The sequence below is a fragment of the Staurois parvus genome, unplaced genomic scaffold (assembly GCF_062004578.1).
Source record: "Staurois parvus isolate SC_StPar_1 unplaced genomic scaffold, SC_StPar_1.0 ptg000694l, whole genome shotgun sequence".
Classification (NCBI taxonomy): Eukaryota; Metazoa; Chordata; class Amphibia; order Anura; family Ranidae; genus Staurois; species Staurois parvus.
The window spans coordinates 1,122,873-1,150,469 of record NW_028318490.1 but is presented as its reverse complement, the minus strand read 5'-3'; the positions used below and the strand labels follow the sequence as shown (position 1 = coordinate 1,150,469).

The 27,597-nt window shown below is 39.9% G+C and overlaps 1 protein-coding gene across 3 annotated transcripts in view; it reads right to left on the bottom strand.

Moving 5' to 3' along the window:
- The window catches only part of MACROD1 (mono-ADP ribosylhydrolase 1), a 1,131,067-nt gene that overhangs the window by 39,310 nt on the left and 1,064,160 nt on the right, over positions 1-27,597 (bottom strand). The window lies entirely within an intron of this gene.

Below are 27,597 nucleotides of genomic sequence, written 5' to 3'. Positions count from 1 at the left end.
CAACAATACAGTTCAATACAAAAGGGCTAGGAGGGCCTGATCCTGGGAGCTTACAATCTAAGTTACGGAAAGCGGTACCATTATTTTGCATGGAAAGTTGGTGTTTTATATTGTAGGCCTGTAATTCTTAGGAATAACTCACTGAAATCTGTCCGAACAAGAGCCTAGTAAACATCCCGGGTAGGATAAAACTTGAAACACGAAATCATAAATTATAATTTAATAAATAATCATAAAAAATAATAATATAATAGTAAATTTAATTCAGTAATATAATCAAACCAAAAACACTGAAATTTGAAATATAGCGCCAAGTTCGCACATCACTGAGCAAAGTCGCAAAATCGTTTTCAGTGTCTGATGACGAATTTCCCCACAAATAATTATCACTCAATTCTGCAAGTGGTTCTAATTTACTATCGCTGTTCTCTAGCTGATCTAAAACCGCTTTTAACCTAAAGGGACGCTTTTTGGACGCCATGGACATTTTTCAGTTTCCAGGTAGAAAGGACAGTCAAAATGCAGGCAGGGCACAGGACAAAGCATTAGGGACAAAATGTATGTGAAATGGTTTGGTACAGTAATGTTATACTATGTGATTTTAGTGATTTTTGTGAATGTCACTTTTTGTCATTTTCAAATTTCCTGCCATTCCGTCCCCCGTATGTCCCGACGCTTGCAGAGGACGGAACCCAGATGACAGATGCCGGCATCCCCCGGATTACATTGCCGGGGACACTGCAGGAGGGACATCGCGGGAGCGCAGGACAAGGTAAGTGATCGAGGGATAGCAGAGCAATGCCGCATGGTAAGCCCGAGTGTAGTTCAGGGTTACTGCTTGTGGTACTGAAACTATACCCTGAGCTACACTCGGGAATACCGCCAGGGAGGCTACTGCATGAAAAACACCAACAAACATGCTACATTCAAAGTCACTTAAATCCCTTTTCTTCCCCATTCTGATGCTCGGTTTGAACTTTAGCAAGTCGTCTTCACCAGGTCTAGATGCCTAAATGCATTGAGTTGCTGCCATGTGATTGGGTGAATAGCATTTTTTTTGTTACCAAGCAATTGAACAGATGTACCTAATAAAGTGGCCAATGAGTATGCAACAATTATAAAGTAGGCATTATCCAAATTTGGCTGCAAAAGTGGAAATACACTTTAAAAGAATGGCAGCAGTATCTGTAGCCTTGGAACTAGCTCCGGAAAACATGGCTTGCTATTAAGAATTCTCAGTTCGTCAAAGAAAATCAGCCTGATCATCTAGTGTGAGACTCACTAGATTAGCTTCACCCCACAATCGCTGTCCTTCTAGCCTGTATAAATGTGACTCTTGCTGTCAATATTGTAAGCTCTCCATCTCTCAGTGTTCTAATCTCCCCCCTACCCTCCCTGCCTCTGTGATGAATCCGCTCACTGTCATGTTATAACTCCTCTCTCTCTGTTGTGTTCTCTCCCCCTGTGGGACACAATTAAATATCATCTCATGAATTGGTTCTAATCTGGTAACTTGTAATTTAGCTGGAAATCAAATCAACAACATATACAGAACAGTCGACCTCTATATATGCAGATTTAAAGGATCAGAAATCAGAGCAAAGTGATTATCCTTCATTTAGATGCAACATTGAGTGCTTTTGTAATAAAATGAAAAATAACAAAAGCTGGGTAAACAAGATTCTTTTAATGGATGACGTAGACGGAATGCTGAGGAATATCAGAATGACGAAGTACATCCACCCAGTAAACATATTTATTGACACTCCACAAGGGTTTCATTGATGAAGGGGCCTTTGAGGTTCTAAAGCTTTCACTTAACTTCAACCTAGCGAGCTATACATTTGTGTAGTTAAAATTGACGTTTTAAAAGAAACCTACTGTGAGAGAAATATGGAGGCTGCCACTGCTGACCTCCTGAAAATGCAAACAGCCTAGGTCTCAATATTGATTCTTTACTTTTAGCACTTCAGTACATTGGTTCATGGCAATGGCCTTTTTGGTGCCGATAAGAGGTGAAATTTGCAAACCTACACAAGTGTCCCTAGGATCTAAACAATCTCCTACTCTAGAGCATCCCTGGTAGATTTACTAAAAATGGAGCACTTAGAATCTGGTGCAGCTGCACATGGTATTCAATCAGCTTCTATCTTCAACTTGTTCAATTAAGCTTTGACAATCAAACCTGGAAGCTGATTTCTATGGTTTCTATAGCTGGTTTCTGTGCAGAGCTGCACCAGATTTTGCAGTCTCTGATTTTAGTAAAAAAAAAACCCACAAGCGTTCTTTTACACAGGCAGCAGGCTCTGAAAAGCGATGCACAATAGTTTTCAATTTAGTTCTGGTGTACAGACTGACAGGAGAAGATACTATCACCCACTAATGATCTGTTTTTCAATCTCAAAGGGCACTTTACATTGGGAGACTGGTCCCTGACTTCTGCAGGCCATACTTGGGTCGAATTCCGAACTCATTTTCTTTAGAAAATCAGAAATTTTGTGCGTTTTGTAATCCAATGGTGCCACCATTGATTTAGAAATTCAACCAACCAAGTCTTCAGTTTTTCAAGTTGCTACAGAAAAGAATTTTCGTGGCCAAGAATTTTCTTTTCTTTCCAGGTCACAGCTTTATATTTCTTGCTCAATTCTCCCATCATTGATTAAAAATTTGTTCCTTTTTCAAAACATTTCCAACATGCCTGATCACTCAAATTTGATGGTCACAAGAAAATCGGACATTTCTATGACCCACTAATGGTTCAAAATTCAAACAAAAACTCTTAGAAAAGATTTTCGAAAAAAAATTCTTTCAGAATTCGACCCGTATATGGTCCGCTTTCCATTGCTGTGTTTGGTGCTCAGTTGTACTGTAGTCCTAGTGACTTTAATGGCCATGTTTGGCAGCTGTAGTGCCTGCCAAACTCGACTGCTGAGTTGAAACTTGCAAAGCGATGCATACACACTAGTCTGAACATCTTGACACAAGTGGGCCTAGGGCAACCATAAAATTAGAAGGCCCATTTATAAATCCAAGAGGCTTTCTTACCAAAAACATGTATTTTCCAAGTATCTCCAGAAAGAGGAACACGATTTGTATTTCGAAGCAGGTATTTACTGTATTTCAAAGGATATTTAATCAGTTACAGAGTTTCTGAGATTTATCCTTACAGTACAATTTAGGCAGAACTACAGGCAAACCCCTAATTATTTTATTTACTTCTTCACTCTCTTCTCCTAGCTTTTTTATTCCTTTTACTGTTTTGAATGTGCATTAGTTTTGGAATGTCAAATTAAAGAGCTTGGTTGGGGGCTGGTGCATTTTGCCATCTTTGCCTTGGGTACTAGAGGACCTTGCATCTGTGGTAGCTTAAATCTGTGTTCAGTAGGATGTGGAATAGTGCCTTTGCTGGAGTTAGTGAAAGGAATAGCGCCCCATCATTGGTGTCAGTGAGAAGAATCATGCCCCGTCATTGGTGTCAGTTGGATTTGGAAAGCCCCCCGGATTGAGGGTGGTCAGTTGCTTTGTATATGCTGTATGTTCTACAGTCTTCCTGTACTGGCTGCATGAGGCCATGGATGGAACTGTACAGGAACAATCAAGCAGAACGTCACTCTGCCTAACAGTACTGACTTATTTACTCCAGCAGTGCTGAAACATTGCCATTCTGTGTACAAAGGCTCCGTTGGTGAGGTGGGGGCAATGAGTAGGACCTTCTCCTTACATAAGCAGGAAAATGGTAAGCAATGGACCATAACTGCGGACAACTAACCTGTGGGCCTTCGTTTTAGAACTGCTGAATTAGGAGGTCTTCCTATTGTTATAAGACATAAGCAACTGGGCTTTTGAACCAACAATTGTTTTGTGGACCACCCTGGAGTGAATGCCTTTTAGTATTCAAAATGCAATGAAGTTGTATACAGCAAGCTGCAGAACCTAAACCAATTAAAGACAAACATTAATAGTTGGATTCCATTTATTTACACTTTTAGACCCACCTGGAGGTGGGAGGAAGTAGAGAGGAAACATTGCTGGAAGTGGCAGCAGAGGAGCATTTCTGGCTTCTGTGGTTGAGCTATTTTTCCCAGGACAAGGGCACCCTCCCCATCTCTTTCCAGATAAAGCAGTAGGAGTAACCCCTTGGCTGCTGCTTCACTTCCAGATGTGACAGATTAAAACAGATGCCTATTAGTGTTTACTCTCTGCTGAGTGTACATCCGTCCAAGGTGGTGGATCCCCTTCGTGAATACTTGCATGCATGCACTTTGCACTTGGCTACATTGCATTTGATCTATATAAGGACAATTATTGATTGAAATTTGCTGATTGATATTCAATATTATATTGTATTACGGACATTACTTGATTCACTTTATTGCACTTTTGCACTGTTTGGCACTTTATCTTCTCTATATATACCTTTGATTATACAAAGTGACTTAACATATATTTATCATATTTATTACTTCACCATTACTAGTAAACAGATTGTGTGTTTATAGTGCTGCACTTTTATATATACATGTTTGCGTTGGGATTGTTGCCTATATCTTGAGTACTAGCAGCTACTATATATTTATTCTCATTTAGCGCTCGCTTGGGAGACTGGTCCCTGACTTCTGCAGGCCCAGGGGCAGACTGACCATTTGGAAACTCGGGCACTGCCCGAGGGCCCGGGGTTAGTAGGAGGCCCCATGAGATGCCCCTGGTACCTTTTTCATAGGCTTTTTTGAGTTTGGGCAAGGGCACAGGGGCCCCATGCTCCCCTATTGCCTGGGGGCCCCATGAGTTGTCAGTCTGCCCCTTGGCAGGCCATATATGGGTCGAATTATGAACTAATTTTCTTTAGAAAATCAGAAATTTCATGCGTTTTGTAATCCAATGGTGCCACCATTGATTTCGAAAATTCAACCAACCAAGCCTCCAGTTTCTCCTCAAGTTGCTACAGAAAAAATTTTTCATGGCTAAGAATTTTCTTTTCTTTCAAGGTCACAGCTTTATATTTCTTGCACGATTCTCCCATCATTAATTCGAAATTCATTAATTTTTTTTAAATTTCCAACATGCCCGATCACTCAAATTCAATAGTCACAAGAAAATCAGCCATTTCTCTGACCCACTAGTGTGAAATTCAAATGAAAATTCTTAGAAAAGATTTTCGAAAGAAATTTCTTTCGGAATTTGATTATACTTCAGACCAACCTGGCTGTGATGCCCCCTGCAAAGAAAGATCTATGCCTCCACAACTCTGTATATCTCCTTTAAGTGTGTATATTCAACATACAATTCAAATGTTACAGAAGATTAATTAAAATGAACAGTAAACGACTATATTCAGCCTGTGCGGAAAACATTTTACGTTGTAGAATGATCTGTCTTTAATATATTCTGCCAGCTCCCAAAGTAAAATACTCAGCTCTGATTTCACTAGCTTTTCATTGAAATTATTTCCGTGAAACTTCCAAGCCCAGAACCAGTTAAACCTCATAGAGAAATGTGTATTTCTTATCTTAGACATGTCTAAAATTGCAGGTAATTGTGTATAACTGTATAGTGAAATTGTCTGTTTGTACTGCACATAATAACAGTCAGTACTCTGATCTTATCTACAGTCACTGTATTAACATTTTTTATTTGGCAAAGAATGGAATGAAGGGAAGCGCACATTACGAATAAAAGCAGAGACCTAATGTAGATTGTGTTTCCTCATTAATGATAACATATTAACTAGATATAAAGAAGAACTCCCGGCAAAAAAATGCATTTGCAGTATGTAAACCTGGGGGTGTTCTGTACACTATTTGTGTACAGAATACCTCCAAAAGAACTCTGCACTATGACACAAGTCAGGTTTTTAGGCACCCTCTGCAACATAAATGTTATTGTTGGCGAGATGCTCCTCAGCAGCTAATCACCTAAAGGGATGCAGACACTGCAACTTTTCTAATCAGAACACCCACAGTGCATCAGCTGATTAAAATAAATTAGGCTGCAATTGCACGGGCATTTAACCACTTGACCTTCAGAGGATTTACCCCCCATAATGACCAGGCCTCTTTTTGCTACTCGGCGCTGCACTAATTCAACTGATAATTGCGCGGTCATGCAATGCTGCACCCAAACGAAATTTACGTCCTTTTTTTCACAGAAATAGAGCTTTCTTTTGGTGGTATTTGATCACCTGTGCGCTTTTTATTTTTCATGCTATAAACAAAAAAAGGCCAAACATTTTGAAGAAAAACAATATTTTTTACTTTCAGCTATAAAAAATATATAGTAAACTCAAAGTTGGTTATAAATTTAGGCCAAAATGTATTCTGCTACATGTTTTTGGTAAAAAAAATCCCAATAAGTGTATATTGATTGCTTTGTGTGAAAGTTATAATGTCTACAAACTATGGTATAGATACTGCAACTTACGCCATTTTTTTGCTATACAGCACTGCGCTAGTTTAACGGACAATTGCGCGGTCATGCAATACGGTACATAAATGAAATTTACATCCTTTTTTTCCCACAAATTGAGCTTTCTTTCAGTGGTATTTGATCGCCTGTGCGGTTTTTATTTATTGCGCTATAAAAAAAAAGGCTGACAATTTTGAGAAAAAAAACAATATTTTGGACTTTTGCTATAAAACATGTCCAGTAAAAAAAATAAAAAAATCAAATTTAGTCATAAATTTCTGCCAAAATGCATTCTGCGACATGTCTTTGCTAAAAAAAACCCCCAATACATGCAAATTAATTGGTTTATGTGAAAGTTATAGCGTTTACAAATGACGGGAAGGATACTGGGATTTTTTGTTTTTTTTTATACTAATAATGGCGGCGATCAGTGACATATGGCGGCGATCAGCGACTTATGGCGGGACTGTGGCGGACATTCTGACATTGGGGGGTACTGACTTGGGGTCACTGACATCCTTAGTGACACCAATACAGTGATCAGTGCAAAAAAAAAACACTGACACTGTACTAATGGCACTGGGGAGGAAGGGTTAAGTTTTTTTTTCAGGGAAAGGGTTAACTGTGTGAGGGGAGTGTTTTACTAGGGGGCAGGGGTGTGTACTGCATCAGACACTGCTGATCGGGAGAGAGAAACTCTTCTGTCCCGATCAGCTTGTCCTGGAGCTGTCAGGGAACTGACAGAAAGCACAGCTACTGCAGCTGTGCTCTCTGTTAGCGATTGCCGCCGATCGCCGGGACATAGCCGGTAACGGCAGAACTTCCCCTTTTGGGCGGACTCTGCTTTAACCACTCTGAGAATCCCAGAGCGGCCACAGCTATTCCTGACTGTTCACACTGCCAGTGATTACCTGATGTGAGCTTGGCTGGATGCACACAAAGTATTCAGGAAATTACAGAAAAAAATCATCTTTATTCCACTAAACTTAAAGTGTTATTAAACCCACAACAGTAAAATCAGTCTGTATATGCAGTAAAGCATGCTTGTTATACTCACTGTGGGACCTAAGGGGCTAATCCTGTGCATTGAGTAAAAACGCAGTTTGATCCTGTCTTCTCTGATCCTCCCCTTCTTCCAGTGTCCCCTCTCTTATCTCCTGATAAGACACATCGTGTGGAGTCATTCTGCACATGCTCAATTTGGTGTGTATTGCTAGAGAGTTTTTTTTTTCTTGGGAGAGTGCATGTGATAAGCACAGGGCCAATCAGCACTGTCCAGACAGAGGGTCAGGGGTTCTGCATTCTTCTAGAACAGAAAGAAAACACCTCCTACAAGCTTTAACATGTGCTCGGCTGGACACTGGTAGAAGTCACAAGACTGCTCTAACTGATGATGAAAAAAGGTATTTAGCAGTTTATATTTACTAAAATAATTAGCATTTTCATGTTCTGTGTACTGTGGGAGACCAGATATAGGGAATGCAGGGTCCTGGGTTTAGTAACACTTTAAGGCTTTAGACAGTATCAAATCTGCTACATTCATATGTAAAGGTCTGGGAACCTCGGGTCAAATTATACATTTCTAAGCATGTCGCCACCTGTAACTCTTCTTGCCATTGAGTGTTGACGCTGAGACATTGACTCACAGACTGGGCCACTCTCAGGATTCACTCATCTAGCCCAAGAGCTTACAAGCACACTGAAGTGCCACCACTCTCTTTACATTAAGGATTCTGCAAGTGTTTACTACTCTGCTTTTGTTTATTGTACAATATTGAAATGACCCTCTATGGGTAGCTGTTTTTTTCCCCCAAACATCTCCTTAGATGAGCATGGAAACAAATGCAGCAAACTTTTAACCAGATCTATTCTTTTTAAAAAATCATGAGCATTAACTCTCAAAATTTAGAACACACAAGGGACTACAATACATAGTTCCTCGGGCATTGCCCAGGCCTTCTATAAATTCTACACTGAATTATCCCATATGGAAGAAAAATATATTTGAAATATTTTTTAAAAATATTCTTCCCAAATATATTGACATATATTTGAAATTCTACAATTTTGGCCATATTCAATATATTTCAAAATATATTTAAATACATATATATATATACAGTAATACCTTGGTTTACGTACGCCTCGGTTAACGGAACTTTCCGTTTACGAATGAAAATCCATTGATAATAATGCCTTGGTTTACGAATGTTTACCGCAATACGAAGCAAGTTTCCCCAGGATGCATTACGTCTGGGAGGTTTATATCTCCGTGCATGCTGGAGTCTGTGTTGCGCCTGGGAGGTTTACACAGTAGCACTGTGCATGCCGGAGTCTGTGTTGCGCCTGGGAGGTTTACACAGTAACACTGTGCATGCTGGAGTTGGTGTTGCGCCTGGGAGGTTTAGCACCATGCATGCTGGAGTCTGTGGAAAGGTAGGGAGGTGAGCTTTGTCGTTTACATGTCTTTTACTGTGTGTTCTGCATTGTGGGGTGGTTTCCATGTCAGCTCATGTGCTGTGCATGCCTGCTACTGTGTGTTTTGCATTGTGGGGTGGTGTCCATGTCAGCTCATGTGCTGTGCATGCCTGCTACTGATAGACTTGGGGCTCTTGGACTGGGTGTGGGTGTACTGTAAAACTTTTTTTTATTTTCTGCTCACTTAGTGACTGTGGTGTCATGGCACCCAAGAAAGCAGCAGAAGCTGAGAAGAGGAAGAAGGAGATGATTCCGCTTGAAGTCAAGAAAGAAATCGTCAGGAAGCAGGAAGGAGGAATGCGATTGACTGACCTTGCCAAAGAGTATGGAAAGAGTGCATCCACAATCGGTACCATCCTAAAGATGAAAGAGAAGATAACTGGAAGAGATGCAGCCAAGGGAGTCACCAGGGTCTCCAAGCAACGGCCTCCTGTTCTGGAGCAGGTCGAAAAGTTGCTCCTGCTCTGGATTGAAGAGAAGCAGCATGCAGGGAACACAGTGACCGAGGCGATCATCTGCGAAAAAGCCAAGGCCTTGCACACTGACCTCCTTGACCAACAGCCAGGAATGTCAACCGATGCAGAAGGCTTGAAGGCGAGCAGGGGGTGGTTCGAAAGGTTCAAGACCAGATCTGGCATCCACAGCGTGGTCAGGCATGGAGAGGCCGTAGGTTCTGATGTTGCTGCAGCTGAGGAATTTGCTACAGAGTTCCTGGAGGTCATGATTTCAGAGGGCTACCTTCCTCAGCAGGTCTTCAACTGTGACGAGACTGGGCTCTTCTGGAAGAGGATGCCAAAGCATACCTTCATCACGGAAGAGGAGACCTCATTGTCTGGCCACAAGCCGATGAAGGACCGTCTCACCCTCCTGTTCTGCGCCAATGCCAGTGGGGACCTTAAGATCAAGCCCCTGATCGTCTACCACTCAGAGAATCCACGGACCTTCAAGAAACACAAGGTGAAGAAGGAGCAGTTGAGCGTTTTGTGGCGGTCCAACCCAAAGGCTTGGGTCACACGCCTCTTGTTTGTGCAGTGGGTCAATCTTGTTTTTGGTCCTGCTGTCAAGCAGTACCTTGTCGACAATAACCTGCCGCTCAAGGCCGTGCTGCTCATGGACAATGCTCCTGCTCATCCTCCAGGCCTCATGGAAGACTTGCTGGAGGACTTTAACTGCATCACAGTCGTGTCCCTTCCGCCTAACACCACCCACTACTCCAGCCAATGGACCAGCAGGTCATCTCCAATTTTAAACAACTCTACACAAAGGAGCTTTTCCGGCGATGTTTTGAGATGACAGATCGATCAAGGCTCACCCTCCATGAATTTTGGAGAGACCATTTTGACATCATGAGCTGTCTGCAGATTATCACCATTGCCTGGGCTGGGGTCAGCCATAGAATCCTAAATTCAGCTTGGCGCAACCTGTGGCCAGACTGTGTTGTGACACCTGATTTCGATGCTTCTGTATTTGCACCAGAGTCAACAGTGTTGAAGGAGATTGTTTCCTTGGGGAGGACCATGGGGCTGGAGGTGACTGAGGAAGATGTCTGCGAGCTGGTGGAGGAGGGAGACAACCGTGAGCTAACCACTGAGGACCTGGTGGAACTGCAGGAGGCGATGGAGGAGCGGGTCTCATTTGAGGAGGAGGAAACAAGTGAGGAACATCTCTCTTCCAGGGAACTCAAGGAGGCATGCCAACTGTGGGTAAACCTACAGGCTTTTGCACAGCAGCACCACCCAGATAAGGCTCTAGCTCAGAGACTTGTGAACAGTTTTGACATCGACGTCATGTCCCCTTTCCGAGGGATGCTGAAAAGGCGCCGGAGGCAGCAGACAATGGAAAGGTTCCTACTAAAACAGCCTAGACATGAAGAAGAACCTGCTGGTGTTAGTGCTGCCCAGTTGCTCTCTGCTCCTCCTCCAGAGAGTGTTGAAATTGTTTGAAAAGTTTGCCATGTTTTAAAAGATGATGTGTGATGCTTTAAAAGTTGAAGCTGAATGTTTGAAATGTCATTGCTTGAGTAATGCTGTCCCTGTACAGTATTAATGCCTTTAAAAAGTGCACTTTAAAAAGAGTTTTGAACAGATAAAAGACTTGTTTTTGACTTTTTTCTGACCTCAGGAACGGATTAATTGGCTTTCAATGCACTCCTATGGGAAACAGTGTTTCGGTTTACGATTTTTCCGCTATACAAAAATTCCCACACTACGAATTCAATTCGTAAACCGAAGTATTACTGTATGCATGTATGTGTATATATATATATGTTATTACAAAATATACTGTATGTCTTTAAAAATACAAATCTACATTTTTGGTATGCATTTACAAATATATGTAAAAATATATGTTAAAATTACTTTGTTAAAAAAAATCTGAAGAATATATTTAAAAAAATATATTTTTAAAAACTTCTTTGCTATATTCTTTGCTATAAGCAAATTGTGTAAAAAAAAAAAAATAGTCAGTGTCCCTGATCACCGCCATGCCAGTTATATGATGACGCTCTACTGCACTGGTGACAGTATGTAAAAAAAAAAAATAATGAAAATCATTATTTTAATTTCTTCATTTCCAAAAAATTATGACAAAAAATTACAACTTCAAAAAACTCGCCATGCCTGTTTTGAAATACGTCTGGCTGTCTACTTTGCAAAAAGGGGTCATTTGGGGGATATCTGTACTGTTCTGACATTCTTGGACCTCAAGAAATTAGCTTGGCCGTCAGTACTTCAGGATTGATCAGTTTTCAGATATATCCCATAGTTTGTGAACTCTATAATGTTCCTACAGACTAAATAATAAATACTAATTTGGGTTATTTTCACCAAAAGAAATGTAGAATACATCTTGGCCTAAATTTATGAAGAACAATTATTTATTTGTAAACTTTTATAACAGAAACAAAGAAAAACGTGTTTTGTTTTTCAAAATCTTCAGTCTTTTTTTGTTAATTTAGCAAAAAAACCCCACTGGTGATTAAATACCACCAAAAGAAAGCTCTAGTTGTGTGAAGAAAATGATAAAATTTTAGTTTGGGTACAGTGTTGTATGACCGCACAATTGTTATTCAAATTGTGAGAGCGCTGAAACCTGAAAATTGGCCTGGGCAGGAAGGGGGTAAAAGTGCCCTGTATGGAAGTGGTTACAAATATTTTTCATATATTTTTTAATAACAACGCATTTCAACATGCAATATATATATATATATATATATATATATATATATATATATAAAGTATATGTATGTATATACATACATATACAAGTATATATATGTATATGTGTGTGTATATATTTATTGAAATATATTGAATATGGCCAAAACTGTAGCATTTCAAATATATGTCAATATATTTCGGAAGAATATTTAAAAAATATATTTCAAATATATTTTTCTTCCATATGGGATATGACATAAAATCAACCACTTCCCCACCTCTTTCCAATACACTTAATCTCATCTTCAAGAAAACTGCCCCAAACTCCCCACTCTCCTAAAGAAAGCAATAGAGGCTCTCTCAACCCCATCCTAGAGATACAACATACTATCTCCTCCTTGTCCTCTGTAGGAATCCAGGCCAGATGGCTTAGGGGAACTTTTTATAAAGATTTTAAAGACTCCCTTTCACCAATACTCAAAACTATCTTCAATGACATAACCGCCTCATATCACTTTCCTACTCAGACCCAGAAAGCCCACATCCCTCTGATTCTAAAGGAAGGGAAGGGTGCTTCAACTTATGCTAGGTATTGTCTGATAACCTGAACAATTTAGACCTGAAAGCATTTTCCAGACTTGTTGCTAGTAGCCTTACATCCCCTCCCTGCTTCACAGAGAGCTGGTGGATTTTGTCTCTTTTTTTCGTGAAGCATGAGAAGACATGGTCAACACAGACCCTCTTATGAATTACAGTATAAAACATAATCAACCTTTATGCCTTCTATCGGTCAGCATTGAGTAGGCATTTGATTATCTTGAGTGAATTCCTGCTTGCTACTCCTGAATAGATACAGTGGGGATCGAAAGTTTGGGCACCCCAGCTAAAAATTTGTAATAATGTGCATAAAGAAGCCAAGGAAAGATGGAAAAATCTCCAAAAGGCATCAAATTACAGATTAGACATTCTTATAATATGTCAACAAAATTTAGATTTTATTTCCATCATTTACACTTTCAAAATAACAGAAAACAAAAAAATGGCGTCTGCAAAAGTTTGGGCACCCTGCAGAATTTATAGCATGCGCTGCCCCCTTTGCAAAGCTGAGACCTGCCAGTGTCCTGGATTGTTCTCAATCATCGTCTGGGAAGACCAGGTGATGTCAATCTCAAAGGTTTTAAATGCCCAGACTCATCTGACCTTGCCCCAACAATCAGCACCATGGGTTCTTCTAAGCCAGTGGTGGGCAACCTTTTTTTTCAACTGAGCCAAATCTCGCCAAAACCACGATTGAAATTTATTTTGAGAGCCACATTTTTAAAACTGAAAATACATCTCCCATATAGTAATTCATCCCCCATAGTAATTCATCCCCCATATAGTAATTCATCCCCCATAGAGTAATTCATCCCCCATATAGTAATTCATCCCCCATATAGTAATTCATCCCCCATAGTAATTCATCCCCCATAGAGTAATTCATCCCCCATATAGTAATTCATCCCCCATATAGCAATTCATCCCCCATAGCAATTCATCCCCCATATAGTAATTCATCCCCCATATAGTAATTCATCCCCCATATTAATTCATCCCCCATAGTAATTCATCCCCCATATAGTAATTCATCCCCCATAGTAATTCATCCCCCCATAGTAATTCATCCCCCATAGTAATTCATCCCCCATATAGTAATTCATCCCCCATATAGTAATCCATCCCCCATATTAATTCATCCCCCATAGTAATTCATCCCCCATATAGTAATTCATCCCCCATAGTAATTCATCCCCCATAGTAATTCATCTCCCATATAGTAATTCATCCCCCATAGTAATTCATCCCCCCCATAGTAATTCATCTCCCATATAGTAATTCATCTCCCATATAGTAATTCATCCCCCATATAGTAAGTCCCCCATATAGTAAGTCCCCCATATAGTAAGTCCCCCCCCATATAGTAAGTCCCCCCCCATATAGTAAGTCCCCCCCCATATAGTAAGTCCCCCATATAGTAATTCATCCCCCATATAGTAAGTCCCCCCCCATATAGTAAGTCCCCCCATATAGTAAGTCCCCCATATAGTAATTCATCCCCCATATAGTAAGTCCCCCCTGTGTCAATTCACTTACCTTTGCTCTGCGCGTTCCTCTCGCCGTGCTTCCCGCGCCGTTCTGGTCTTCAGGGCGGACTGTGAGAGGAGCGGAGTTCGTCACGCTGCCCCGCCTACATCCTGGCTGCCCCGCCTACATCCTGACAGCTGCAGAGTCCTGACTTTTGGGGCGGCCGCCCGAGAGGAGGGAGGGGAGCGGGCGGCCGTCCGTCCGAGAGGAGGGAGGGGAGGGGAGGTGAGGGGGTGGCCGCCCTGCACACGCCCGTCCGAGAGGAGGGAGAGGAGGGAGGGGAGCGGGCGCCCGGCACACAGAAGAGCCGCATTTAAGCTTGTAAAGAGCCGCATGTGGCTCGCGAGCCGCGGCTTGCCGACCACTGTTCTAAGCAGTTGTCTAGAAAACTGAAACTGAAAATAGTTGACACTCACAAAGCTGGAGAAGGCTATAAGAAGATAGCAAAGCGTTTTCAGATGTCAATATCCTCTGTTCGGAATGTAATTAAGAAATGGCAGTCATCAGGAACAGTGGAAGTTAAAGCAAGATCTGGAAGACCAAGAAAAATATCAGACAGAACAGCTCGCAGGCTTGTGAGAAAAACAATTCAAAACCCACGTTTGACTGCACGATCCCTCCAGAAAGATCTGGCAGACACTGGAGTTGTGGTACACTATTCCACTATAAAGAGATACTTGTACAAATATTGTCTTCATGGAAGAGTCATCAGAAGAAAACCTCTTCTACGTCCTCACCACAAAAATCATCGTTTGAACTTTGCAAATGAACATATAGACAAGCCTGATGCATTTTGGAAACAAGTTCTGTGGACCGGTGAGGTTAAAATTGAACTTTTTGGCCGGAATGAGCAAAGGTACGTTTGGAGAAGAAGGGGCACAGAATTTAATGAAAAGAACCTCTGTCCAACTGTTAAGCATGGGGTTGGATCAATCATGCTTTGGGGTTGTGTTGCAGCCAGTGGCACAGGGAACATCTCACGAGTAGAAGGAAAAATGGATATAATAAAATTTCAGCAAATTTTGGATGGTAACTTGATGCCATCTGTGAAAAAGCTGAAGTTAAAGAGAGGATGGCTTCTACAAATGGATAATGATCCTAAACACACCTCGAAATCCACGGGGGACTACATCAAGAGGCGCAAACTGAAGGTTTTGCCATGGCCTTCACAATCTCCTGACCTCAACATAATTGAAAATCTATGGATAGACCTTAAAAGAGCAGTGCGTGACAGACAGCCCAGAAATCTCAAAGAACTGGAAGACTTTTGCAAGGAAGAATGGACAAAGATACCTCAAACAAGATTTGAAAGACTCTTGGCTGGCTACAAAAAGCGTTTACAAGCTGTGATACTTGCCAAAGGGGGCAGTAGAAGATATTAACTCTGCAGGGTGCCCAAACTTTTGCAGGCGCCATTTTTTTGTTTTCTGTTATTTTGAAAGTGTAAATGATGGAAATAAAATCTAACTTTTGTTGACATATTATAAGAATGTCTAATCTGTAATTTGATGCCTTTTGGTGATTTTTCCATCTTTCCTTGGCTTCTTTATGCACATTAATACAAATTTTTAGCTGGGGTGCCCAAACTTTCGATCTCCACTGTAGGTATGCCCCCCTCCCCCACACACACACTTGTTTTCTGAAGAAGATCATGGCACTATATGACAACTGCTCAACCTGCAGTCAACTTAATGGTCTATTGTCAAACCCATTCATCATCCACCACCAGACGCGACAAGGCTTCACCCTATTCTTGTTCCTTGATATACTAGCAATGGAAATTCTTGCCAGGGTGATTTGAGGAAAATCTATGATCCAGGGCCTCCAAGTAGAAGGACAACACCACAAACTTGGTCTCTGTGTAGATGACATGTTGCTCTGTTTCTCAAGCACCAGAGTAGATACTCCCTCCATACTTAAAGAATTCCACCTGCTTGGCCAAATGAGCAATTTTAAGGTGAACACCCACAAATCAGTATCTCTAAATGTGACACTACACGAGTCTACAAAAAATTAGTCTACAAAAAAACAGGTCTTTCTTGACTCTATGTCCTTAACAATATAACTTTCTTACAAGTACAGTACACTTGAGATATTTGCACAGCAACTTTTTTTTATAAATAGACACCCGAATATAACTGGTCAAGGAGAACGCCAAACAAAAATCCTTGTAAGTCCAAAATCTTTAATTGTTCAATTGATTACAACAAGAAGAAGAGAGGACAGCTGTCCTTTGCTCTTCATGTTGTCAAAGTTAAACAATGCAAGATATTAGAAATGTGTTACACTTGAACCTCCTCTCCTGGAGGGGTCTTCGTCTTTGTGGTGAGCTGCAAACACAAGGCATCAGGTTAGATTTAGTAGATTTAGTCTACCATTTAAAGACCTGGAAAATCTGTGTTCAGTGCCCTGCCCCACTTCTTCATTAAAAAAACTAACTCTCCCACCTTGAAAACGCAAGTTTTGGTTGGAGTTACACTCTCGTTTTAACCACTTGAGCTCCAGAAGGCTTTACCCCCTTCACAACCAGGGCATTTTTTGCTAATCAGCACTGAGCTACTTTAACTGGCAATTTAAAAAAACAACAGCAATATTTTCTGTTATAAAACACATCCAATAAAAAAAAAAAATCTAATGACTTCATAAATTTAGACCATTCTGCTACATATCTTTGGTTAAAAAAAAGCAGTAGGTTTTAGCCATAATCATTGGCTGATATCTGCTGCCAAAACTCGTTCTGTGTCCAATCACAGCACAGGTCAGCAGGGGACGCACATGTCCTGGAGGAAGGCCAGTTAAGTACTGCTTGCAGTATATTTACAGTAAGTGGTCGGCAGGTGGTTAAATAAATATTAACTTTAAAATACATTTTCAGAACTGTTTAACTTTTCCCCTATAATAAAACATGTAATTTGACGAGAGCTGAGCAAATATTAGCACACAACAGTATTTCAGTGCAAAATGCATGCGTAGGTGTATTCAAAAGCATTTTAAAGAATAAAGAATTGCAAAACCTGGTAACCTGTGGCAATCAGTTTTACTTTACTGATGTCATAGCAGTAAGAAATGACTTCTGAATGGGAATACATTACTGTATTTTGTATTTGTCTTTTCAAATATTTTATTCCACTCAGTATTTTGCGCTGATATTTTTCTAGCATATTACTATAACACCTTTTGACTATACATTTAAATGAGAATAAATGGAATATTAAACTGGAATGTCAGTTGAAACAGCTTTGTTATGTTAATTTATGGAACTTAATATACCTTGAGTCCAACTTATTATTATATAAATGTATAAAGTTTTTTTTTCTGCTTTCAGTCTTGGCTTGCTTTTCTGGATATAATAGTTAGTTATCCAAGACGTGGTTAAAATGAACTCTCCATGACTTAGTTATTTGCACTTCATCAGTGATGACCCTAAATCATAATGTGTTAGAGGCCCAGGTGACAGCTGAGGAAGCACTAGAAGAGCTTAGTCAGGGGTGCCGTAGATGAAATAGATTGTCCTTCACACTTGATCTCTACTGGTGGCCCTGGTAACTGGATGTTATACTTGAGCATGCAGGGGAAAGTGACCTCACTGTGATTAGATCCATGCTTCTTTTTCATGATATAAATGGCAGTTTAGCTCAGCTGTTTTCTTCGTTTAAAAGAACATTGTGGCTGGAAGGGAGGCACAGATTGAAAGTCTAGGCTCAAACCCAATAAATCTGAGAAATATTTTTTTGAATGAATCTAGCAATAAGCCCTTGGCATTTTTCCTGAAAGTTTACTCACAACAGATAAATATTTCTTTAATCTTTTATTACAGTGGTTTTTCTGAATGTGTTTTGATCTGCTTTGGCTATAAACTAAAATAAACTAAAGGGGATTTGTTAAAAAAAAAAAATGAGTGCAGGAAATTGCATATCAACAAACCCACTGGCTCTTTTGCAGTAGCTCTTTTTGGTATTAATTTGTATTAGAAAAATTATGAATCTCAGGGGATTAAAAATGTGTAAACCCAATCATTAAATTCTCATATGAGCTGTTATATTTTAAAGTCATTTAAAAAAATAGTTTTCAGTATTTTAATTATGAAGCTTTCATTAAAAAATCCTGCCTTGAAGGCCCTTGTTCGGGCACCTTCCATCATAGGTGACAATTAGAGATGAGCGAATCGAACTTGGCAAAGTGGAATTCGTTTCGAATATTAGGAAAAATTAGATTCGCATCGAATCCGAATTTTAGCAAACTTTGGATGCACGAATCGAATTTTCCCCGATCAGCCGGCAAAAGTGTCACTGCAGAGAGCTCCGCTATTTCTGACAGTTCTCTGACAGTTCATTTACAGCGGTTGAAACATTGTATCTATTTGTTTCCATTTAGGATACAGATGTTTTTATTCAGAAATAAATAGATACAATGTTTCAACCGCTGTAAATGTGAAGGAACTGTCAGAGAACTGTCAGAAATAGCGGAGCTCTCTGCAGATACACTTTTTGCTGTACTGGAATTCTTCTTCTTTTCATTCTTCTTCTTCTTTTCATTCTTCTTCTTCTTCTTCTTTTCATTCTTCTTTTCATTCTTCTTCTTCTTCTTTTCATTCTTCTTCTTCTTCTTTTCATTCTTCTTTTCATTCTTCTTCTTTTCATTCTTCTTCTTCTTTTCATTCTTCTTTTCATTCTTCTTCTTCTTCTTTTCATTCTTCTTCTTCTTCTTTTCATTCTTCTTTTCATTCTTCTTCTTTTCATTCTTCTTCTTCTTCTTTTCATTCTTCTTTTCATTCTTCTTCTTCTTCTTTTCATTCTTCTTCTTCTTCTTTTCATTCTTCTTTTCATTCTTCTCATTCTTCTTTTAATTCTTCTTCTTCTTCTTCTTTTCATTCTTCTTCTTCTTCTTTTCATTCCTCTTCTTCTTTTCATTCTTCTTCTTCTTCTTTTCATTCTTCTTTTCATTCTTCTTCTTCTTCTTTTCATTCTTCTTCTTCTTTTCATTCTTCTTTTCATTCTTCTTCTTCTTCTTTTCATTCTTCTTCTTCTTCTTCTTCTTTTCATTCTTCTTTTCATTCTTCTTCTTCTTCTTTTCATTCTTCTTCTTTTCATTCTTCTTTTCATTCTTCTTCTTCTTCTTTTCATTCTTCTTTTCATTCTTCTTCTTCTTCTTTTCATTCTTCTTCTTCTTCTTTTCATTCTTCTTTTCATTCTTCTTCTTCTTCTTTTCATTCTTCTTCTTTTCATTCTTCTTTTCATTCTTCTCATTCTTCTTTTCATTCTTCTTTTCATTCTTCTTCTCATTCTTCTTTTCATTCTTCTTCTTCTTCTTTTCATTCTTCTTTTCATTCTTCTCATTCTTCTTTTCATTCTTCTTTTCATTCTTCTTTTCATTCTTCTTCTCATTCTTCTTTTCATTCTTCTTCTTCTTCTTTTCATTCTTCTTCTTCTTCTTTTCATTCTTCTTTTCATTCTTCTTTTCATTCTTCTTTTCATTCTTCTTCTCATTCTTCTTTTCATTCTTCTTCTTCTTCTTTTCATTCTTCTTCTTCTTCTTTTCATTCTTCTTCTTCTTCTTTTCATTCTTCTTTTCATTCTTCTTCTTCTTCTTTTCATTCTTCTTCTTCTTCTTTTCATTCTTCTTTTCATTCTTCTTCTTCTTCTTCTTCTTCTTCTTCGTCGTGCCCCGTGACTGCCCAAATGAGTGAAGTGTGCGGTGATTCTAAGATCGACGGCACTCATCTGCATGTCATACTGACTGACAGTATTATTTCTCTTCCCCAGCAGACTCCAAGGGCATTTAAATTAAAGGTACAGTGTTCTGCACTAATATAAAGGCTCTCTGAAGCCTAGAAACCCTTTTAATAAGTTAAATTCGCGGCAAATAAATTCGCATCGAATCGAATTTCTCCCGCAAATTCGGCGAATCAGCCGAATCGAATTTTTGAATAATTCGCTCATCTTTAGTGACAATACTTAGCCTCATTCTCCCCATTGCATTGCCGCAGCAGATTGTGTTCTGTTTGTAATAGACTTCAATGGACACACACTAAAAATGCAAATGCTTTTGATGCATTTTTGCTTTTTGTTTGGCTAATAGCAAAGCATGACAGTTCTGTTCATGTAGTGTGACTTTGATACAACTTTAATGTGACCTTACACTCTCTGGCACTCAAGTAACATCAAAGTAGTGCAGAAATCTTTATGTGTCCAAAGTTGCATGTTAGGGTTAGTTTTAAAGTCTAGGGTTAGGGTTATATGTTAGGCTTAGTGTTAATGGCTAGCGTTAGGGTAAGAGCTAAGGTTAGAGCTAAATGTTAGGGTTAGTGGTAATTGTTAGGGTTAGAACCTAATACTGATAATCCTTGCCCTAATAATTACCACTAACTCTACTCATATGGAAGACAAATATATTAGAAATATATTTTAAAAATGTTCTTCGCAAATACTTTGATATATATTAGAAATGCTACAATTTTGGCCATATTTCAACATATTTCAATAAATAAATACATATATATATTTATATATATATATATATATATATATACTGTATGTTGAAATATACTGTATGTCTACAATAGATTTTTTTAAATATATATTTCATTCTTCAGATTTTTTTAACATAAAAAAGTAATTTTAACATATATTTTTACATATATTTGTAAATGCATTCCAAAAATGTAGATTTGTATTTTTAAAGACATATAGTACATTTGAAATGTTTTTTTAAAAATATTTTTAATATATTTTGTAATAAAAATTTCAACATTCAGCATATACATATATATATATATATATATATATATATACATATATATATATATATATATATATATAATTGAAATATACTTTGAAACATATTGAATATGGCCAAAATTGTAGCATTTTAAGTACATGTCAATATATTTGGGAAGAATATTTTTTAAATATATTTGAAATATATTTTTCTTCCATGTGGGTAACTCTAACCCTAACATTAATCCTAATATGTAACTCTTATATTTAATCCTAACCCTAACATGCAACTTTGGACACATAAAGGTTCCTACTTTCGTGCGCCTTTGATGCTAGTTGAGTGCCAGAGTCACATCAAAGTTGCACTACACGAACAGAACTGTCAAACTTTATTAGCCAAAAAAAAGTGCAAAATGCATGAAAAACATGTTAAAAAATGCCAAACGTACCACAAAACGCGCAGGAAAAGCACATCAACCGCAACATGCATAGATCTGAACCTAGCCAAAAAAATGGAGAGTGCAAAATCTGGTGCAGCTGTGCATGGTAGCCAATCGGTTTCTAACTTCAGCTTGTTCAATTAAGCTTTAACAATAAAACCTGGAAGCTGATTGGTTTCTATGCAGAGCTGCACCAGATTTTGCACTCTCCGGTTTTAGTAAATCAACCCCATTACATATGCAGGCCACACACGCGTCTAATTTCGAACAAATTTTCTTTAGAAAATCGGAAATTTCATGTGTTTTGTAATCCGATGGTATCACCATTGATTTTGAAATTAAACCAACCAAGCCTTCAATTTCTTTTTTTTTTTTTCCAAGAAATTTTATTGAGATATGAAAGGCATAACAAGTCATAAACAAATACGGAACGCAGTCCGCGCGAGTCTTTAAGCATGTTCTCCCGTAACGCAGACGGGTTCAGGACATAGAAGTAAATCGTAGCTCAACCTGAAATACAGTCCTAAGGGGAAGGCACCGTATATACCCACAGCAATGATGTTAGCAGTAAGTAATTTATAGAAATACGGGGTACAATAGTCCTAGTGTAGGGAGATCTAAAGAAACAGGACAGTGAGGTATATAGCAATAGTCGTGTCAACTCAAGGCATATAAGCCTTCAATTTCAACTCATGTTGATAAGAAAAGACTTTTCAAGGCCAAGAATTTTCTTTTCTTTCCAGGTCACAGCTCATGCTCATTTCTTTTTCATTTATATTTCCTGCACGATTCTCCCATCATTGATTTGATATTCGTTCATTTTTCAAAACATTTCCAACATGCCCGATCACTCAAATTCGATGGTCACACGAAAATTGGCCATTTCTGTAAGGATTCTTACTTTAAAAAGTGTATATAGAATGACAAGCTGAATTGTGTTGTGGTATCAGTACTCCAAACTCTGCCTATTTTTTTTTAAATCTAAGCTTGACAATATTTGTATCATGAAACACTCATTGGCCTCAAAAGATCTTTTCATACAGGTTGTCTGGAAGAATTATTGTTGCCTTGCGCAACCAATCAGCTCCTTTCCATCCTTTTATCCAGTGCAGTCTGGGAAACAGAAAAAGAAGCCTTTGGTTGCTGTGACATGCAGGTACAGTTCTGACAATTTGGGTAAACTCCATTTGGAAATGGACATAAAGAAAATGTGTATTTTATTTGTGTGCTTTTATTTCTTAATTAATTCTTTGTTCTCAGTTGTCAGAAAGAAAATATAGGGTAACTCCGCATTACTGGAAAAAATATAGCAAATAAAAAACATGAATATAGATTGCAAAAGCCATGCAGTAATTTATTCTTTTTAAAAATGGTCTAAACTTTTTAATCTACAGCCCTGTAATTTTATCTAAAATTCAATGCAATTTGGCAACCCGGAGGTGTTCTCTACACAGTTGGTGTAGAGAACACCTCAAAAAATGTAATTTCCTGCTTGTGTGATTGGCTGGCGGAGATCGGTAAGCTCCTGATGCATACTTGCAATTGGGAGCTTTCCGATGATGTGACTGCTGTAACAGCCAATCACAGTGGTCACATGACCCAAAGATCTGCCTCCACCTCCTGGCTTTTAGAACCCTTAAAGGGCCAGGAGACGGTCAACGCCAAAGGGTTAAGAATATGAAAGTAGAGAAAGCACTAACACAATTTTATTCACAAACAACACCGTAGTGCTAAGGAATCGATGACAGCCAGAAGAACTCTAGTATAGACCATTTCCATGCCCATTCTTATCACAAATAGGCAAACTTCGCCAATGCTGCCCTCCTCAGACAGGAATATCTTGAAAACAGACATACGCAAAAACAAAAGGGCACAGAGGCCTAGTGCATTGCCAAATGAAACTTATAAAGGAAAACCAGTGAGCGCATACTCACAATAAACATAGGCTAAAAGAGCAATATAAACAAGATCCCAGTGGCGGGATAGTCCTAATGGTAATGGATAGCATCATGACCCTTGTGCAGGACCGTATTAACTGGCTGTGCAGATATGCACAAAAAGTGGGCATAGGCACATGCACTTGTGTGTGCACATGCGCACTCACACATATGGGTGCACACCTGTCACCAACGTTGGCTCCAAGCAGCCTATTTAAACGGAACTACTGCACTTGCTAATTGTTCTTTGGTCTAGAGCTTTTGTGTGTATATCCTGATTCCTGTGTTCTGACCTCTGATCATGACCAGGCTTACTCCTGACTCCTCTTGTCTGCTACCTTCTTTCCTGTCTGCCGTTATACCTGATCTACCCATCTGTTGCTGACCCTGTATCCTGTTCATCCAATCTGCTACAGCTCTGTAGTCCAGCACCCTCTCATCTGATTCATCTGTCTACTACTGGCCTGCCTCGCTGTGATGTCTGCCTACTGCCCAGCCTGCCTGCTGTGATTTCTGTCTACTGCCCAGCCTGTCTACTACCAGCCTGCCTCGCTGTGATGTCTGCCCGCTGCCAGCCTGCCTGCTATGATGTCTGCCTACTGCCCAGCCTGCCTGCTGTGATATCTGCCTACTGCCCAGCCTGTCTAATACTAGCCTGCTTGCTGTGATGCCTGCCCGCTGCCAGCCTGCCTGCTGTGACGCCTGCCTGCTGCCAGCCTGCCTGCTGTGATGTCTGCCTACTGCCCAGCCTGTCTAATGCCAGCCTGCCTCTCTGTGATGCCTGCCCGCTGCCAGCCTGCCTGCTGTGACGCCTGCCTGCTGCCAGCCTGTTTACTACCAGCCTGCCTCACTGTGACATATCCCTGCTACCAGCCTGTCTACTACCAGCCTGCCTGCTGTGATGTCTGCCTGCTGCCAGCCTGTCTACTACCAGCCTGCCTTGCTGTGATGTCTGTCCGCTGCCAGCCTGTCTACTACCAGCCTGCCTCGCTGTGACGTCTGTCTGCTGCCAGTCTGTCTGCTACCAGCCTGCCTGCTGTGACATCTGCCCGCTGCCACCCTGTCTACTACCAGCTTGCCTGCTGTGCCATCTGCCTGTTGCCAGCCTGTCTACTACCAGTCTGCCTGCTGTGCCATCTGCTTGCTGCCAGCCTGTCTTCTACCAGCCTGCCTGCTGTGCCATCGGCCTGCTGCCAGTCTACCCTGTTGAGACATCTGCCTACCACTGGATGCTCTGTTGCTTGCATCCTTTCAGCAAAGTGACAGCTACTGTGACGCTATATTATGACTAATCAAAAACAGTAACCTCTAGGAAAATATTTCATGTATTTTTTGTAACTATAAAGAGCAAGAAAAAGATGATTAACTTGCATGTGATAGAATGGTATAGAACTTCTACAGTTATGCCATGTTGTTTTGGATTTGTAAGGTAGCCCAACACCAGTACGCAAGAATAAACACATCAAATGCTTAACCTATGGAAATCTCTGGCCATGGATATGGGTTATATGGGCCAAAGTATGTGAGAATGAAGGTAATAATGCAAACAGATCCATTATTTATTCAGCCAGAAAGAATTTGCTTCATGAGTCACTTAGTATGTTTATAGGCTTTTATTGTCTTGGAATGAAATACTCTACACATTATACAATAAATAAATCTAGCAGCTGTCTAATTTGTAACTTTCACCTTTCTAGAGTCTATCTATAGTCACTTAACAGCCTAACAATATGGAATAAACTGCTAGAAAATAATATAAAAATGATTATGCTAACAATTACAGTATATCTACTCTTTTCTATGTATTCATGCTCACACTAGGCTGACTGGGTTATCAGCCATACAAGAATGCTTTGGGGTTGATTTACTAAAGGCAAATAGGCTGTTCACTTTGCAAGGGAATATGCCCCAGAGCTTAGATAATGCAATGAAGTTTTACTTTACAAAGCATACCCAATAACTTGTAGGGCAGGCGGGTGACACTCCCTCGATGTTCCCTTTCTCATTGGGCTCCAAGTGTGGGTCACATGGAAGGCCTACCCCGGGGTGGGTTCTTCTGGGCTATGCCAAGCACCTGTAATTGGATCACTCTACTTTACACATGGGGTACCTTTACTCTAGTAAACCATGCACTTGCTTCACAACTGTTCTCCAGTTAACTCTTGGTTTCCTGTGTAACTGTACATCCTCCCACTGTAATTTGCAATTTGGAGGGACATGTTGAGCCTTATCCACAACCACCTGTCCAGTGTTTTCCACTACCGTTCCCAGTAGCAGAGTGGGTACCATTGTGCACCTAGTACAGGCGCCACACGTGCACTTGACTTAATTCTTGAAATTCCATACCTCTGTAAAAAATGGGGACCTCTGCAGTGCAAGTCCACTTCTGTTGCTGTGGGAGACAGACCATGGCTGAAGGAGTGTCGACAACATCTCCCTCACTGCTAGAGGTTGTTCCACCTATAGCGGGTACACGCTACTGACAGGCTGCATAAACGAACTGTAGATTACCACTTCTTGCACTGAACCAGAATGACTCCTTAGTGCTGCGACCCAACCGCTGTAGAAATGAGCCGGTTACTTGCATTTCACTCCTTTAAATGACTTCAGACCAGGCAGAAGGAAAGGTTTCAACACTTTACTTAAGAAAGACTTTGAACATGGATGTAGAGTTCTTGTCTCTACATCTCTAATCCTAACTCCAGCTATGTGCTTCCCTGGTATACCTCCAAAGGTAGAGTAGATGTGCTAAAAGTTCCATCAGTGGCATTCCCCAGTGGCTGGTGTCTTTGGGGCAAACCCCAGGTCTCATCTACATCTTGAGGGTTCCTCAATGGCTGTACTTGTCACAGATCACAGACAAAAACAGGGCCCTGGACTCTCTCTCCACAACCCCTGGGTTTCTCTGCTCCGGACCACTGTCCCTCTTTTATATCACAAGATTGGTGGGTTGAATCCAAAGAAGGCCACCAAGCAAAAAACCCGATTAAAACATTAACTCCAACCCTCCTGTCCAAGGCAGCACGTAACTAGCTCAATTGTAACCTGCTTACACACGTGCAAGAAAAATAAGAAACAACAGCATTTTGAGTTGCATATGACTGGACTGTTGAAATCAGAAGATGTCATTACTAAGCTCTGGGTCAAATTACTCTATTATAAAATATTTTGCCCACACTAGCTGATGTATGAATGTGTTCCTTTGCTGCCTCTGTTATAACTGTACAAGTACACTTTCTTCTCCCTGTGCTTTACTACGCCCAGCTACTCAAATTCCCATTAGACGATTAAAGCATCTTTTTGTCCTTCTTGCTGTGAATTCTATCAGTTTAACTTCCCTGGGTCAAACAAAGGAACAAAAAGAAACATGAGGTCTTTTCAGGGCTCTTGTCCACACATTGCTTGAAATCAGTCTGTCCTCTGCATTGAATTGAATGTTATATGGGTTTCAGATGCAGTTCAGGTTATAGATGTGGGGTTAGGATACTGGAGGAAAATTTGGGGTAATAAAAACCACATTCCAAACCACCTATGTCCATCTGTATAAGAAGCCTCCTAAACAGCGAAATTTTAAAAACCAGAACAGAAACATAAACATTTTGTGATAAGATCTAGCTTATGCAAAAGTGGCAAATTGTTAATAATACAGTAATTATTATTATTATTATTAATATTATTATTATTATTCAGGATTTATATATCGTCAACAGTTTGCTCAGCTTCTTTACAATATAACGGGAGAAAATACAGCAACAATACAATTCAATACAAGAGGGTTAGGAGGGCCCTGCTTCTTGGAGCTTACAATCTAGGATGGAGGGGCTAGTGGTAGAAAAGGTAATAACTGTGGGGGATGAACTGGTAGGAAGAATAGAAGATTCCATTATTAGCTGAGGGCAGAATAGGCTTTCCTGAAGAGATAGGTTTTCAAAGATCGCCTAAAAGTGAGCAGAGTAGGCGATAGTCTGATAAATTGGGGTAGAGAGTTCCAGAGGATGGAGGAGGCTCTGTTGAAGTCCTGGAGATGAGCATGGGAGGAGGAGACAAGGGAGCTAGAGAGCAGGAGGTTGTGCGAGGAGTGGAGGGTACGGTTTGGGTGATATTTGGAGACAAGATTGGTGATTTAATTTGGGGCAGAGTTATAAATGGCTTTATATGTTATTGTTAATGTTTTGAATTTTATTCGTTTGGCAATGGGAAGCCAGTGGAGGGATTGGCAGAGAGGGATGGCAGATATGGAACGGTTAGCAAGGTGGATGAGTCTGGCAGCAGCATTCATGATAGACTGAAGAGGGGATAGCCTGTGATGAGGTAGGCCAATGAGGAGGGAGTTACAATA